This window comes from Lipotes vexillifer, unplaced genomic scaffold, assembly GCF_000442215.2.
Source record: "Lipotes vexillifer unplaced genomic scaffold, Lipotes_vexillifer_v1.1 scaffold865, whole genome shotgun sequence".
Classification (NCBI taxonomy): domain Eukaryota; kingdom Metazoa; phylum Chordata; class Mammalia; order Artiodactyla; family Lipotidae; genus Lipotes; species Lipotes vexillifer.
The window spans coordinates 2,242,977-2,259,435 of record NW_006795130.1 but is presented as its reverse complement, the minus strand read 5'-3'; the positions used below and the strand labels follow the sequence as shown (position 1 = coordinate 2,259,435).

Genomic DNA, 16,459 nt, shown 5'->3' with positions numbered 1-16,459 from the left:
TGGAAAGTTTGGAAAGGGCTTTTTACCACCCCCCCCCCGTTTTTCTGAATTTTCTTCATCTTAACAGAATGTAAATTTACCCATTCATGGACAGAACAACCAGCTTTTTGGCTCTCATTCACTTAAAAATACTTATTTCAATCTAGTCTTCAGTTGAACATCTTGTTTGGGTTTTTAGTTCCCCTACTATTTTGAGAGGGCTTTTCTTTTACATCTGATTGATGATTCAACTACATAATTGCCCAGTTATAATTTATGACTAGGGTAACCACAGAGTTTTGAAAAACATTCCTTTAGAAGTACTTTTCTTTAGAAGGAGAATTCTTCAGATTTTCCTTGGCAGTCATTAATAGGAAGAACTGATTCCTTTGTACATAAAGCAGATATTTGTTGGGCATCTGCTATGTGCTAGTCATTGTGCTAGGTAGTAGCTGGTAACATAAGCTATGTCATCTAAATTTTAAGTAAAATGTGATAAAATATTTAGAGCCTTAGAGTGAACAATCTTGATATAATCTTGCTTGAATCTATTGTGGTGAATGAATGAGGTTGAGCTTTACGCTGTTTAAGAAGTCTAGCCAGGGACAGCCCATCCAGGAAGGTTCTGGTTTTTGTTTTCTGTTAATGCACTTGAGTGGTTGATTTTGGGGTTTTGTCTTCTTTTCTTATTCATTTGTGTTCTCCTTCACCTCTGAGAACAACTGGATTACAGTCTTCCATTTTCTCTATCACTCTAGGTTACTGAAGAAGCAAATACTGAACAACAAATACCAGTTCAGTGTAACTACACTAACTGAATGTATGCTAGGTGCTGTGAACTGTAGGTCTAAAATTAGGGCCAAGAATAAGAGTAAGAATTCAGTCATCATCAAAGTATTCATAAACCATTTTTTTTTACGATTTTTAAAATTTTTTGATGTGGACCATTTTTAAAGTTTTTACTGAATTTATTACAATATTGCTTCTGTTTTATGTTTTGGTTTATTGGCTGCAAGGCATGTGGAATCTTAGCTCCCAGAACAGGGATTGAACCTGCACCCCCTGCATTGGAAGGCAAACTCTTAACTGTTGGACCGCCAGGGAAGTCCCCATAAAACATTTAATTCTATATGTTTTTTGTTAGCATATGCCACCTGTAATGCGTGTTTTTTGTTACAGGTATTTTGAAAATAATTCAGTTCTTCTGTAAAGACAAGAAGAATAACAAGGTAGATGAAATTCATAGATAGTAACCTGGTAGGTTTTAAGATTGAGGCAAAACTCATAGGATATTTTAAGTATAGATAGTAAATAAACAAGTAGCTTGGGAAACAGACAAAGTTGATACAATTTTGTTAAATATAAATAGCAAGTAAGTTTGTAATCTGTAAGACTGCTAAAGACAGAATAAAGAAAACCTGTGTTGTAACAAACAAGAGTATTACTGATACATAGAAAGAGATGAAAAGACCGTATTATGATCATATACCACTAGGCTCACCTCTCCAAAGATCACTCATTAGTGAAACTTACTATGTTCTCATTCTAACCCCCACATGCATATAACCCAGGAAAGGCAAATAAAGCCATGGCTGTTCAGGCTCTTTTCCAAAGTGTTCCTGATTTTTATAACCTCCCAGGGACTCCTGTCTGTAGGGCCCCTTGCTCAAACTGTGGCCCTGTTCTCATAATGATACCATCATCATCAGGGAAGGCAGATGAGGTGAAAAGCAGATGATGTTTGAACATTCAGGCAGTGTGGTCCTTATACTTGTTTGCACCCTGTGTGTTAACTTACTCCAACTCTCTCCCTTGCTTTTTGTGTGTTTTAAATGGATACATCTGTGTTAAGCATCTTAATTTGGTTGGTAGGCCCTTTCCCTTCTGTGTCCTCTGGGATAGTTTGCTTATGTATGTATTGATACTTGGAGTCTACCAGGGCTTTAAGATAATTTCCCCACATCACACCAGGTTTAGATCGATTTTTCCTTGTTCGGTAGTTTAACAACAATAACTCTCATGGTAGCTATGGAAAAATATGCTGAAACATTGAAAGAGAATGTTACTTGGCAAAAATCATCACCTCTATGAAAGAAGAACTGGAAGTCATATGAAGAGTAAAGGTTAACATTGACAATGTAGAGCTCATTCTGTCAGATCTTACCAACAATCATACTTTGATATATCAAGTGATGTGACAAATCATGTCAACAAGAAAATGTTCCCATTAGCTCTTAGATAATTTAATTTGTTAAAACATGTTTTTGAAGATTTTAATGAAACCACAGGCAACATAAAACAGTATTGTTGATATCATGTCCAAATATAATTTCTAGACTTTTCTCATCTACATATTTGACAGACAGTGCAAATTCAAATTTTGACAAATTCTATTCAGTGTAAACTTATTAATGAAAATAAAGATTTTATCTTCTAAATATCCTATACACCTTGTATACAGCACTGCTTAAAAAAAAAGGGATGTGATTTGCTTACCTATGATATTGATGCTTTCATAGTGAACGTTTTTGGTCACTTTTCAGTTTTTTAAAAAGTACAGATGCACTTAATTTGATTTTTGACTTAAAAACAATGGAAGGAGATAGCCTCCTTGGACATGTGCCTAAAAGATGGCTATAATTGTTGCTGGACCTAGAAAATATGTCCTGCAGTATAATATGTTTAGAATGTGAGACAAGAAGAATGTCCTTATCTAATGTGGCAATACATTGAAGATGAGAATGCAGAGAAAGATTACAGTAAAACAAAAATTTATATGCCATTTCTCCAAAAGTGTTTGATGATATTTGAGGAGGCCATAAGGAGGCTAGGAAAAACTCATACAACAAACAAATGATTCATTTTTGTGTAATATGACTGCTTTATATCTTAAGAGGGGGAAAAGTTCACTATAGAAGGGCAGCCAACTTAAATAGGGCTTTCTCAATGTCTTTACTAAAACTGTAAGTTACTGGGAATCCAACTTTGATAACAGAAATTGCAATCACCATTGTGGTTTGGAGTGTTTTGAAATAATGTTCATTTTAGGCATGGATAGTATATGTAATGAATCTATAAATGCAAAGGACATGATTGAATAAGCAGTTGGAATACCAAAACAAGCATTTAGATAGATTCAAGGTAGATGAATATTTTGTAGAGCTAGAAACTAATTCTTGTATATCTAAATGCCTGCTATTGCTAGTAAATAAAATCCTAAGTATTCCATGCTCAAATGCTTCTGTTGAAAGAATGTTTAGCTTGATGTCATCATGTTGGACTGACACCAAGAATGTGGAGATAACAGCAGAGCCATAAGTCAAAGTGAAATTTACTTTTAACTATATTCAGTTTTACCACACATTAAAGAAGGTGTCCTATGGTTTTAATCAGTTCAAAGAAGTATTATTGGAAAGGAAACACACAGAGTTAAAATATTCTTTCATTTCATGGGACAAAAAGGAACACGTCATTGTTATTTTTTTCTAAATTTTGGTCACATCTGTTTAATCCAACTGTACTTACTCTTCTTTTTAAAAATCTTATATTTATGTACGTTAAGAACATACAATATGGCCTATAGAAATTTAAATACATAATAAAGAGTTTTTAAAAGTTAAAATAAGTTACTATATTTATTTAAACAAAAGAAATGATTGTTATGTTTTCCCATACATACACTGTTTAGTTAGTCCTTTTAATTATTACTAATTGCCTCTTGTTAATTATTCATATTGTTTCATTTAAATAATAGCACTTATGTAACAGAAAAGGAAATAATACAGAATAGTATATAATTTCAGTTAAGTACTGAAATAATAACCATGGACTGGGTGGCTTAAACAAGAGAAATTAATTTTCTCACAGATCAAGGAAGCTTAGAAGTCTAAGATCAAGGTGTTGGCTACTATGGTTTCTTCAGGGTCCTTTCTTCTCTTGCTGCTTCTTCAAATATTTGTTCTTCTGTGCATACCCTTCGTGTCTCTCTGTGTGTTCCTATTAATTCTTATAAAGACACCAGTTAGATTGGATTAGGGCCTAACATAAATGCCTCATTTTAACTTAATGACTCCTTTAAAGCCCCAATCTCTAAATATAGTTGCATTCTGAAATCTTGGAGGTTAGGGCTTCAACACATGAGTTTTGGGAGGACACAGTCCATGACAAGTACTCATTTGTTTATATTTTTTAATTTTTGGTAGTATACCATTTTGATTCCCATCTTCTTTTTTGTATGTGTTTTAGTTATTTTCTTGGTTAATTTGGGGATTACAATTAACATTCTAAACTTATAACAACCTAGTTAGAATAGTACCAACTTAGTTTCAGTGGCATAAACACTGTGCCCCTTCATATCTCCATCCTCCCCCTTTATATTGTTGTTGTTCCTGATTATATCTTTATACATTGTGTGCTCATTAACACAGATTTATAATTATTGTATAATTCATTTTACCTTTTAAGTCCTCTAGGAATAAAAGAGAAGTTGCAGACCAAAAGTGTGGTAATACTGACTTTTTTTTTGCCTTAGAATTCTTCATTTATTTTCTTCTTCAGGGACTACTTGGCCATTTTAAAGGCACATCAAGTTTTTTTTGTTTTTTTTTTTAACGTCTTTATTGGAGTATAATTGCTTTACAATGGTGTGTTAGTTTCTCCTTTATAACAAAGTGAATCAGTTATACATATACATATGTCCCCATATCTCTTCCCTTTTGTGTCTCCCTCCCTCCCACCCTCGCTATCCCACCCCTCTAGGTGGTCACAAAGCACCGAGCTGATCTCCCTGTGCTATGCAGCTGCTTCCCACTAGCTAGCTATTTTACGTTTGGTAGTGTATATATGTCCATGCCACTCTCTCACTTTGTCACAGCTTACCCTTCCCCCTCCCCATATCCTCAAGTCCATTCTCTAGTAGGTCTGTGTCTTTATTCCCGTCTTGCCCCTAAGTTCTTCATGACCTTTTTTATTTTAGATTCCATATATATGTGTTAGCATATGGTATTTGTTTTTCTCTTTCTGACTTACTTCAGTCTGTTCAACCACTATGGAGAACAGTGTGGAGGTTCCTTAAAAAACTAAAAATAGAACTACCATACGACCCAGCAATCCCACTACTGGGCATATACCCTGAGAAAACCATAATTCGAAAAGAGTCATGTACCAGAATGTTCATTGCAGCTCTGTTTACAATAGCCAGGACATGGAAGCAACCTAAGTGTCAATCAACAGATGAATGGATAAAGAAGATGTGGCATATACATACAATACTGGCTTTTATATTTTCCTATGTAGTTACCTTCATCACTGTTCTTTATTTCTTGTTATGTTTTTAGGTTACTGTCTAGTGTCCTTTCATTTCAGTCTGTAGGACTCCTTTTAGCATTTCTTGTAGGGCAGGTCTACTGTTAACAACCTCCTTAAGCTTTTGTGTTTATCTGGGAATGTCTTAATTTTTCCTTTATTCTTATTTATTTATGTATTGGCTGTGCTGTGCAGCTTGTGGGATCTCAGGTCCCAACCAGGGATTGAACCTGGGCCACAGCAGTGAAAGCCTGGAATGCTAACCACTAGGCCACCAGGGAACTCCCTATCCTTTACTCTTAAAGGATAGTTTTGCCAGATGTAGAATTCTTGATTGATGGTTCTTTTATTACTTGAAATATGTCATAGCATTGCCTTCTGGCTTCCATGGTTTCTGATGAGAAATCAGCTTGCTTGCTTATTCATTTATTTGTTTGTTTGTTTGTTTGTTTATGGCTGCATTGGGTCTTTGTTGCTGCACACGGGCTTTCTCTAGTTGCAGCAAGCGGGGGCTTCTCACTGCAGTGGCTTCTCATTGCAGAGCACGGGCTCTAGGCACATGGGCTTCAGTAATTGTGGCACGTGGGCTTCAGTAGTTGTGGCGCACAGGCTTAGTTGCTCCGTGGCACGTGGGATCTTCCCGGACCAGGGCTCGAACCCATGTCCCCTGCATTGGCAGGCGAATTCTTAACCACTATACCACCAGGGAAGCCCAAGAAATATTGTTAATATTATCGAGGACCCCTTACTCTTGACAGATTCCTTCTCTCAGCTTTTAAGATTCTTTCTCTTTCTTTTGATAATTTAGTCAAGTCTTGTTGTGAATCTCTTTGGGTTTATTCTCCTTGGAGTTCATTGAGCTTCTTGGATGTGTAGGTTCATGTATTTCATCTATTTGGGAATTTTTTGGCCATATGTCTTCAAATATTTTTTTCTGCTCCTTTCTCTCTTCTGCAATTCCTACAGTACATATGTTGGTGTACTTGATAGGGTTTTGTTTGTTTATTTTTGTTTTAATGCTTCTTTGGAAAGAGTTTGGAGCTGCATACCCCATCAAGTTGCTCCATAATTATCATTATTTATGTATTTTTTGGTCTGTTATATTTGTTCCTGTGTTGGGATTCTAAAAAGTTGGTCACTCTGTTTTAAGGCCAGTGTCCTATTGTTTTCTATTCTTATGCTGGGCTATTGGTTTTCATAAACCTTACCTCCTTAACTTGTGTTACCTCTTTGCAGTCTTTATTTTATACTATTGTATACGCTCTCAACCTTCAGAGCCTCGTAACAGCCTGTGAGATAGGAAAAAAGATGTGATCTCATTTTAATGAAAAGGATTCTGATTAAATAAGATAGATAAAAATGCCATGGTTGGTAACTAAGCAGATCAGAATTAGAACCCAGGTCTTCTAACTGGAAACTTCTGATTGCTCTCCTTACTGGAGATTTCTCTCTCTTCCTTAGTGGACTTCAGTTTTGACTTGTCCATATATGTTAGATTTGAGTAGCGTTTCACATACTCTCTCCACTTTTTACAGTCTGCTTCAATTTGGAAAGAATTGGAGGTTGTCAGAGAGAATCAAGTAGCCATCATTTTTAATACAGTTCTAATTAAACCAACTCTTTCCTTCATGCTTCTGAGGGACAGCAGTTTTTTTGGTGTTTGGATATCTTTTTGCTCCATGGCAGAATATGCTTTTTTCTGACTCATATTTTTCAGAAGCCTCATGACCAGCTACATGTGGTATTCCTATATTGTTTTAAGTTATATAAGTTCACTATTAAGTTTCCTGCAATTTGATTTACTGATCTTTCTAATGTTCTGTACCTGTTAAAAATTAGTCATTTTTGTGTATGTTCTGGGCATCTAATCAAATATTTTAAGTGCCTTCTCAGTCTTTCTTACCTGAAGTATAAGTAGATCATCGTTGGAATCAATTATTTCTTCTTCCTCTCATCCCCCAAAGTGTTGAGGCTATATGGATTTTTATGATTTGCTATTCGATAATAAAAAGTAATCATTTTCTTATTACTTTAATAACTGCCATTTTTTTCTAAATAAAGTATATTTTTCTTTCTCATTTAAAGCAAAGATCTTAGGGATAAAATAGTATTCATTCTTTGCTATAATTGAAATCATTTATTGAAAACTACTAAATGTGTATATGTTCCTTGCCAAATAGCCCTCTCTCCTCCATTTTTCTTCAGGAAGTAAAATATGTTCCTAATTACAAATTTTCTTCCTTAATCATTTATATAAATCCATCAGCAATAGATTTGATTCTTTTCTTCACATAAGTATTAAACGTTTCTCTTGGTCCCTTGAATTCTTATTTCCTTACTTCTAATTCCTCACCTGGTTCTCTCATTATTGACTTTTCAATCTTTCTTTTTCTCACCTCTCTCACAGTTAGATAAGCCTCTATGTTTAACTTCTAGTGAAATTTTAAGCAAGCTTTTGTTTTGTTTTTAATGGAATTTTGAGAAAACTGTCTTGTGCCAGTATTTTTATGTTTTATACAGGATAGCTGCTGGGGTGTGTGGAGGGGGTAGGGTGCTTTAATTGTTTTTTTCCTACGAACATCATGTAATGAACCAGTTTTCAGAATTGTGTTTTAAAGTTTTCCCAAACTCTTTGTATATTGAATACCTAAAAACATTTTTTATAAAATTTATACAATTATGTTTGAATGAATAGAAACATGTTTGACACAGAATTGTAAAGTTGGTATTTTAAGAACCATGTAGCATTTCCAATTAAGTCATAGTATTTAGAAATTAAAATTGAGAGCCTTATGTTTTCTTTTGTAGACCTTTTTTTAAAAAAAAAACAGTTAATCTATGTGGCTTTCCTGTATGAATAAATATTATTCTGATTACCTCTTTTTATGACCTATTTCACCTGAAAAAACTATATAGAGATTAAAAGGCATTCTAGTAGATATATCTCGGAATCTGCGAACAGTGCAGACTGCTTAGATCTAAAGAGAAGAAACGACATCGGAGTGATCAAAGAGAATTCTCGCTTCTAATGCCTTACACCTGGAGCAGTTGCAGAACTGTCAATAGCACAACTAGATTTATAAATATCAGAGCAGGATGTGGCAGACGGTGGGTGATACAACACAGAGTCTTGTCAAACCTTTATGTCACTAAAAAGGAGGTTCCTTTTAGTGCCAATTTTAAGATTAATGTTAAGTAACTTAGGTCTTACAAAGTAAAGTTGACTATTAAAATTGTGAATTTCTCCTTGCAATTGAAAAATTTAAGTATGAATTAATACCTCCCTTCTTTGGTAATCTTTTTCTTTGTTGAATAAGACTGTGAGAGATTTTAGTAGCTAAACTAAGGTGAAGAAAGTAGTGTTTTGTTTTCCTGAAGGATATTTTTAATGTGTTTGTGACATCCTTCTATGTTAAATCAGATTCTTTAATGTAAAGCAAAACCTATATTTTCTCTCTTCCTTCCTATCTTCCCCTCCTCTTTTCTCTTTCCGTCTTCTTTTCTTTCTGCTTTTTGTCCTTTAAGCCTTATTTTATGTCTTGTGTTAAGGGATTCTTTTGCCACTGTTAGTAAAACATGCTTTTAGCTTTGTCTCAGTAGTTAAGGTGTGCTCTGAGGTTGTTTAGTATAAATCTACACCTACACATCATAAACGATCCACTTTATGAAAGAAAGCATACCTTTTACACTTAATGTGGTACATTGTCTTGCAGTATGACATTAAACATGGGTACAGTTTGAGATTGTGTCTCTCCTGCCTAAGAGCAAAGCAACAAGTGCTTCAGTAGGGAAAACCACAAGTTGCAGGATCTTATTTCATTCGGGATAAAATTCTTGCCTTGATTCCATTCCTTTTCATTCTATTTTGTAATTAGGTTTCAGGACCTTTTAAAAATAAATGTCTTGTTAATTAATATATTTATTTGAACTGAAAAATAAAGTCAAATCTTTTCTGGGAGAGAAAAATGTCTCATTTGTTTGGTTGGTTGGGCAATGAATATGGTGTTTGCCATGTAAATTACATAGTGATACTGTCAACTGCCATGTTTTTTAAGACAAGCTTTTCTAGAGTATTTCTGTTTTCTTTGGTACTTTTGGCAACAAGATACTTGAGAGAAAGTAAAAAACAAAATAGTCTAAATTTTAGCTTAGCACAGCGTAGTGGCTTAGGGAATGTGCTGTGCAATAAGCAAAGCTGGGCAAGTACAAACTTGGGCAAGTCACCTAACCTTTTTTTTTAATATAATATGTTTTATTTATTATTTATATTTTATTTATTTTATTTATTTATTTGTTTTTTAAAATTTATTTTTGGCTGCATTGGGTCTACGTTGCTAAGCTCAGGCTTTCTCTAGTTGCGACGAGCCGGGTCTACTCTTCGTTGTGGTGTGCTTCTCATTGCAGTGGCTTCTCTTGTTGCAGAGCACAGGCTCTAGGCATGCGGGCTTCAGTAGTTGCAGCATGCGGGCTCAGTAGTTGCAGCACGTGGGCCCTAGAGCATGCGGTCTTCAGTAGTTGTGGTGCATGTGCTCAGTAGTTGTGGCACGCAGCCTCAGTAGTTGTGGCGCATGAGTTAGTTGCTCTGCGACATGTGGGATCTTCCAATACCAGGGGTCCCCTGAATTGGCAGGTGGATTCTTAACCACTGCACAACCAGGGAAGTCCCAAGTCACCTAACCTTTTCAAGTTTCAGTTTCCTCTTCTGTAAAATGGGAATAATGATAGTACTTTTATAGGCTAACATTATTAAAAGGGAAAATGGGGCTCTCAGATATGAAATGAACACATGTCAACAATTTTATTTAACTCTAATTAGTGTACAGGTAAGATGTTGCAATTTATTTAAAGGAGAATTCAAAGACTGGAGATATGTGTGGTCCATGAAATCAATCTACAAATATTACAAAACTGACTTTGGTGGGGTGGTGGATTTCATTTGTGTCTCTACAGGGCAGATTTTATTTTCTGATTTTTTTATAGGCAATAATTATTGCTATAAGTAATATACAATTTAAAAACTCATGAAATAGCTCAAAGGTATATGCTTCATGATAGGGAAGAATAATTCTAATCCTTGTATTTTCACAGATTTTATTAAGAATAGTTGTTGAGTTGGTAACATAATTGTTTTCCCTTTTTAGCCTATTGCTATAATTTATTATTTTAATATTTTTCCTTTTATTAGTTTTGTATTCATTAAAATATAAGCATCATGAGGGCAGGCACTTTGCTTTGTTCCCTGCTGTGTGTCCTCAACATCTCCAATAATCTCTGTGACTTGGAAGACTTTCAGTGAACATATTTTGAGTGATTGAAGTGATTAATAGATACAACCTTATATGAGAAAGTTGTATTTTTCTTTACTGCTCGATTATCTGGTTTGTATTAATTTTATTTAGTTTTTTGACAGGGCAAAAGCATAATTTCTGTACAAGCATAGGTATTTATTTTAATCTAATTATTGAATTTTTTCTTTTAATGTTATGCGTTGGTATATTTTGACAGCGATATAAACAAAGTTTATAATGAAGAGTATTACCTTTGGAGGCAAAGATCTGGATTCTAGACCTGGTTCTTCTCTGAGTGGCCGTCAACTCTTTAAGCAGTAGTTTCTTCACAAGTAAAATGAGATGATAAAACACTATAACCTTGTAGTTTATTAAGAGAATTAAATGTGATAATACACATAAATTACCTAGGAAGGTTCATGGCACATAGTAAATGATCAGAAAAGCTTAGCTGTGCTGTTAAACTATTATTTTAGTTGGGTTTGATTTTTGGTGTGTTATTTCATGGAGTTGTAAAAGTTTATATTTATTCTGTAAAAGCAGTCATTTCAATAGTGTCCTAAAAATCTGTGCTTACATATACAGTTAGTTATATAACTATCTCTGATTTGAAGGACTCACACGTGTAATGTAATACAATGGTGATTTGTCACATAAATAATAGATATGATAAAGTAAAATGTGGGACCCTAATGAATACCCTTTTATAAGTTGGTATTCAAGATGTTTACATTCTTTTTAATACATGCTCTCATAAGATATTCACCATACTGAATAAAATAACATTGTGATTGTTACTTGGAACAATGAACAATTTAGCTAACTTCTGAAGCTTAAATCAAAGGTTTGAATTTTGCTTAACAATACATTTTGTGCTATATAAATAAGGAATTTTAAAGCATTTGATAATCATTTAAGGTTCCCCATTAAGCCCTGAATTTAGTTGATAATATCCAAGACAAAGCGTATAGGAAAATAATGTTTTTTTTTTTTTTAATTTTAAGTTGAGTATTATTGCAAAATGTTCTTGATTCCACTGGAAGAAATTCAAATTATGTAAAAGAAAATGTTTCAGACAGTTTTTATTGTAGCAGTACTTTGTGAATAGGCTCTTGAATATAACAGCTTATTGATAAAAATTTTGAATTTGTAAATGAATCAGGCATCTGTCTTAAATCTTATGAAATTGCTCTTCATTCTTCATAGATATAGTCTGCGTATTATAGTTCACTATCAACTTTTGGAATCTATAGTAATGAATTGTCAGGTTGAGAATCTGTGATATTACTTTCCAGGTTCTACTAATTTGCCTGCTAGTCATCTTTAACTGTAAGAAAGTGAGCCAAAATGTTGGCTTCCTAGGTACTATCCTGTTACTCTATCCTGTGCATTGCTGCTTATAGGTGACCAAATACTGAGAACCCCATTCCCCACTTCTTGTCTTTTGTTTTCCCCCTCAGAGGCATTGTTGCCATCCATTAAGAGCCAGTAACTTCCTATTTTCTAAGTTTATTTCTTCTGTACCAGTCATTATTCTTACTCCATCTTTGGCATTTTCAGGAGCATGTATTCACATTGATTTATACAATTATTTAAATATGTACCTGTTTAATATTTATATTATTAGGAAATGAAAGGCCTGATCTTCTGTTAATGAAATTTGAAATAAGTGCAAGGTAAATAGGATGAGGTATATTTTCTCTTTTTGAAATTAAACTATGTGTATGTTTGGCCCTAAAGATAGATATGTATGCATGTATACACAGAGTTTGTGAGGTAAAATGAAGAATTGACCTAAGGAACCTTATCTCATGCTACTGTACTACCTGGATCCCTCCCATGTAAAGCGTTTAGAATCCAGTATGCAGTGATACAATGCTTGGCCTCATTTTCATAGACCTTACTTGGTAGTAATTGTGGCCCATCCCATCAAGACAGCTATAGTTTCCTTCTTTCACAAAGTCTCTACGTGAAAATTAACAGCTATGCAGTGGGCTTTTCAAATAAGGGAGAAGAAGATTGGATGGATGGGTGGAAGTTAGCTGACCATTGAGAAGCTCTGTTCTTGGTAGGTGTAGCAGGTTGATTGCATGTGGTATCTAGTTAAATTGAAGAACTTTGCCATTTACTGTCTGTGTATTTAGAAGTGATTTAACAACATGTAACAGAAAACTATGAAAATTTTGAGGATTTAAAAATTTGAGATCTGGCAGAATAAGAAACTTAGAGAGGTTTGATTTTTTTTCCCCCTAATAATCTGCTTATTATTTACTTATTCCTCCACAGAGCCCCCTTCCCCCACCCCCGCACACACACACGGACACTGAGGAGGTTGTTTGGAATGGGTTACAACCTGGGGCCTGGAGTCTTGAAATTTGAGGCACCCTCTTCCGTCATTTTGTGGCTTAGGTGGGGGTATTGTCCAGGCAGAACTGGTGTCTCCGTTTGGATACTGCAGAAGGAAGGGGAACCTAGGCACACCCATAAAGGTGGCCATACCCAGAGGAGTGGATTGGCAGGCTAGAAGACAAATTTTCTCGATAAAGGCACTTTTACCTCAGTTGTGGACTGGGAGGAATTATTTCGATGGTGGTGTTATTTGCAGGTTGCTGAGAGAAATGAAGGGAGTTCACCTACATTGGGCCATCTGCAGGGTCAGTAGGGGCTGCTGTATGTCTTTGCTGCCGCAAGGGGAAGGTAATGTAGGCATCATAGCCAAAGAGTAATGTAGGGATTAGGCCCAGTACCCCTGCAACGATTTTGGAGTGGATTCCTCTCTCAACAAGCACAACAATGGAGGTGATCAGGTAGAGGATGACCGCTACGAGGGTTCGGAAGAAATCACTCCAAGGCCAGTTGATGATCTGTATCTTGGTGTGCAGGTCACACATGTAGACGACAAAGAGAGCAGCAAAGATCATCTCTATCACCGACAAGGAGTATCCTGATGTCGAGGCACCGAAGCAGATCAGAATCACCAGGCACAATATAATTTCAGCAAACAGGAGAATTCCCTGTTGGGGGCGTGAGAAGTTGGAGCAGGCGGCCCAGCAGCCGGGGCCGAGAGACCCTCGGGATCCACCATGGCGTGGACCAGAGTCCTGAGAGGCACGGAGGATCTGCTCGCTTGTGGGTTCGAGGACGGTGCACACCCAGACATCTTGCCCGCTGTCTGACCAGGAAGGGGGCCCTTGGGCGAAGGGAGAGGTTTGATTTTATGAAAGCAATACCAGTTATAGTCCTTTATGAAGATAGCATATAATTTATGCAAATATAACAAATAGTATGTTTCATTAGATAGATCAGATTACTTTCAGTTATGTTCAAAATAGTAATTATTCATATTTATGGACCACTAGGGATTCGTGCTTTATGTAACAGTTTTCACCTTCTCTCTCTCTCTTTTTTAAAATAAATTTATTTATTTTTGTCTGCGTTGGGTCTTTGTTGCTTTGCACAGGCTTTCTCTAGTTGTGGCGTGCAGGTTTCTCATTGTGGTGGCTTTTCGTTGCAGAGCACGGGCTCTAGGCGCACGGGCTTCAGTAGTTGTGGCACACGGGCTGAGTACTTGTGGCTTGGGGGTTCTAGAGCGCAGGCTCTGTAGTTGTGGCGCATGGGCTTAGTTGCTCCACAGCATGTGGGATCTTCCCTGACCAGGGCTCGAACCTGTGTCCTCTGCATTAGCAGGTGGATGCTTAACCACTGCGCCACCAGGAAATTCCCGTCACCTTCTCTTGTATTAAAAATTGAATGAAATGTTCATCAGGTAGACTAATACAACTCACATAAGAAAGTAATATTTGAACCATGTGATTTATCTGGGGAACTAAAAAGTAATATCTCTGTGAAGCATTCATATAAATGTGTCATTTGTCTGAAATGGTGAAAGTCTAAGTATATAGAGCAGTACTTTAAATTATTTAGAGTAGGTCATTTTCCCTTCCCCAAACTTATAGATTTAATCCTACCCTGAGGAAAATCATACTAAATGTGAAAGATTGTAGTCAGTAATAACATAGTCAGTGTTGCATTTTTTTTAAAGCAGGAACTATCAATTCTTAACCATCTCCTTTAGGACCCTGTGGGATGAAGGTTAATTTTATAGCAGCAGTGACTACAAGTAATGTACATTGCTGGGGACATGTACAAAGCTGACTTGATAGGGCTTGTACTTCTGGAGTGACTGTGTAGTAGGTGGAAGTAGCAAGCTCGGCCTTTGGGCTCTTCTATGTGTAATCAAACCTTTCATGTAGGAAGTTGTGGCAGGTTGATACTTCACCCTCATACCCCCTTATTTGTAGGGTTTCTTAACATTTTTTAAATGGTTTTAATTATTAAACTTAGAACACATTTTAGAAAATTGAAATGTAAAGAAAGAAAAAATGACAGTAACCTCTTTTTTATTTTCCAGTTGTATGTGAGTCAGTGTGTGTTTACATAGTTCTACAATTAGAGAACTTGGGGGAGAAAACAGTTTGCTTTGTTTTTTTTAAGTAAATTCAGTTTGTGTCATGTAGTTTTACAGAGCCACCGAAACACAATCTTAGGGAAAATAATGTAAAAAGATTATTCCAAATGAAGGAAAATGGGGTAAGAACAGTATATTTCTTGAATGTGGTACTTAGTTCTGGGAACCATATATTTAGAATACATGACAAAGTTCTCGTTGTAGATGACGTTGGGCAAGTTTTCCTAGCCTTGCTGTGCCTCCGTTTGCTAATTTGTACACTGTAAAATGCACACTGTACACTTGGGGTTGTGAGGGTGAAATGTAAAATAAAAAAAGGAAGAGTATGTACTACTAGGTAAGGTGCTGGCACATGAAATCGTTATCACAGATGTTATTAAACTTCAGTATCATCATCATCATTAAAGATTATGTGATTTAATTTCTCAGTGTTTTCACAACATATTTATATGAATAGGTGGTACACATTGATATATTGCACTGTTGAGAGCCATTTTCAAAATAGTCCTTTAGTTATACATTTATTAAATTGCTGCTCTGCCTACTGTGACTTCTGAGAAGTACAGTGTTATGGGTGGGATGTTACATAGAAATGTAGGGATTGAAGTAAGTGTTGTCATTTCATAAAAGTTAAATCTCCCAGTACTCTTTGTCATCCTTTTGGTTAATGATAAAAGTTTGTTGGGAATTCCCTGGTGGTCCAGTCGTTAGGACTCGGTGCTTTCACTGCTGAGGTCCTGGGTTCAATCCCTGGTTGGGGAACTAAGATCCCACAAACCGTGTGATGCAGCCAAAAAAAAAAAGTTTGTCTTCCACAGAATTAAATGCATCTTTTAATTTAATTTTCTAATGTTACTCTATTTGTATTTACCAAAATACAATATGCATGTTTTGGTTTTTAAAGTATCTCTCTCAAGTTCTTTGACATTCTTTCATTTAAAAGGTAGAGCCTAATTTCCCTGTTGTTGAATATGCCCAGACTTAGTAACTTGCTTCTAACAAATAGAATGTGTTAGAGTTGTGTGTGGCATTGATGATGTGCATTGATGTGTGGCATTGATGATGGGCTGTTTCTGAGGCTAGGTATTGTTGCTTCCACATTGTTTTCTTTTGGATGCCCATAATAAGAAAGTCAACTGCTGTGTCATGAGGACACTCAGTCAGCCTACGGAGAGGCCCTCATGACAACGAACTAAAGTTTTTTACCACCAACGAGCACCAGCATGCTAGCCATGTGCAGGAGCCAGCCCCAATCACCATAACGTAATGAGATACCCTGAGACACAACTCCTTTGCTAAAACACTCCCAAATTCCTGACCCATAAAAAAAGCCATATAATGTTATGTTTCTTATTTTAACTCACTGTGTTTGGCAGCAACAGATAACTAAGAGGCACAAAGTCCAAAATTTTAAAAGGTC

The 16,459-nt window shown here is 35.9% G+C and overlaps 1 protein-coding gene across 4 annotated transcripts in view; it reads left to right on the top strand.

The window, feature by feature from the left end:
• ADK (adenosine kinase) overlaps positions 1 to 16,459 on the top strand; it is a 509,882-nt gene that overhangs the window by 179,433 nt on the left and 313,990 nt on the right. The gene's annotated exons all lie outside the window — the stretch shown is intronic.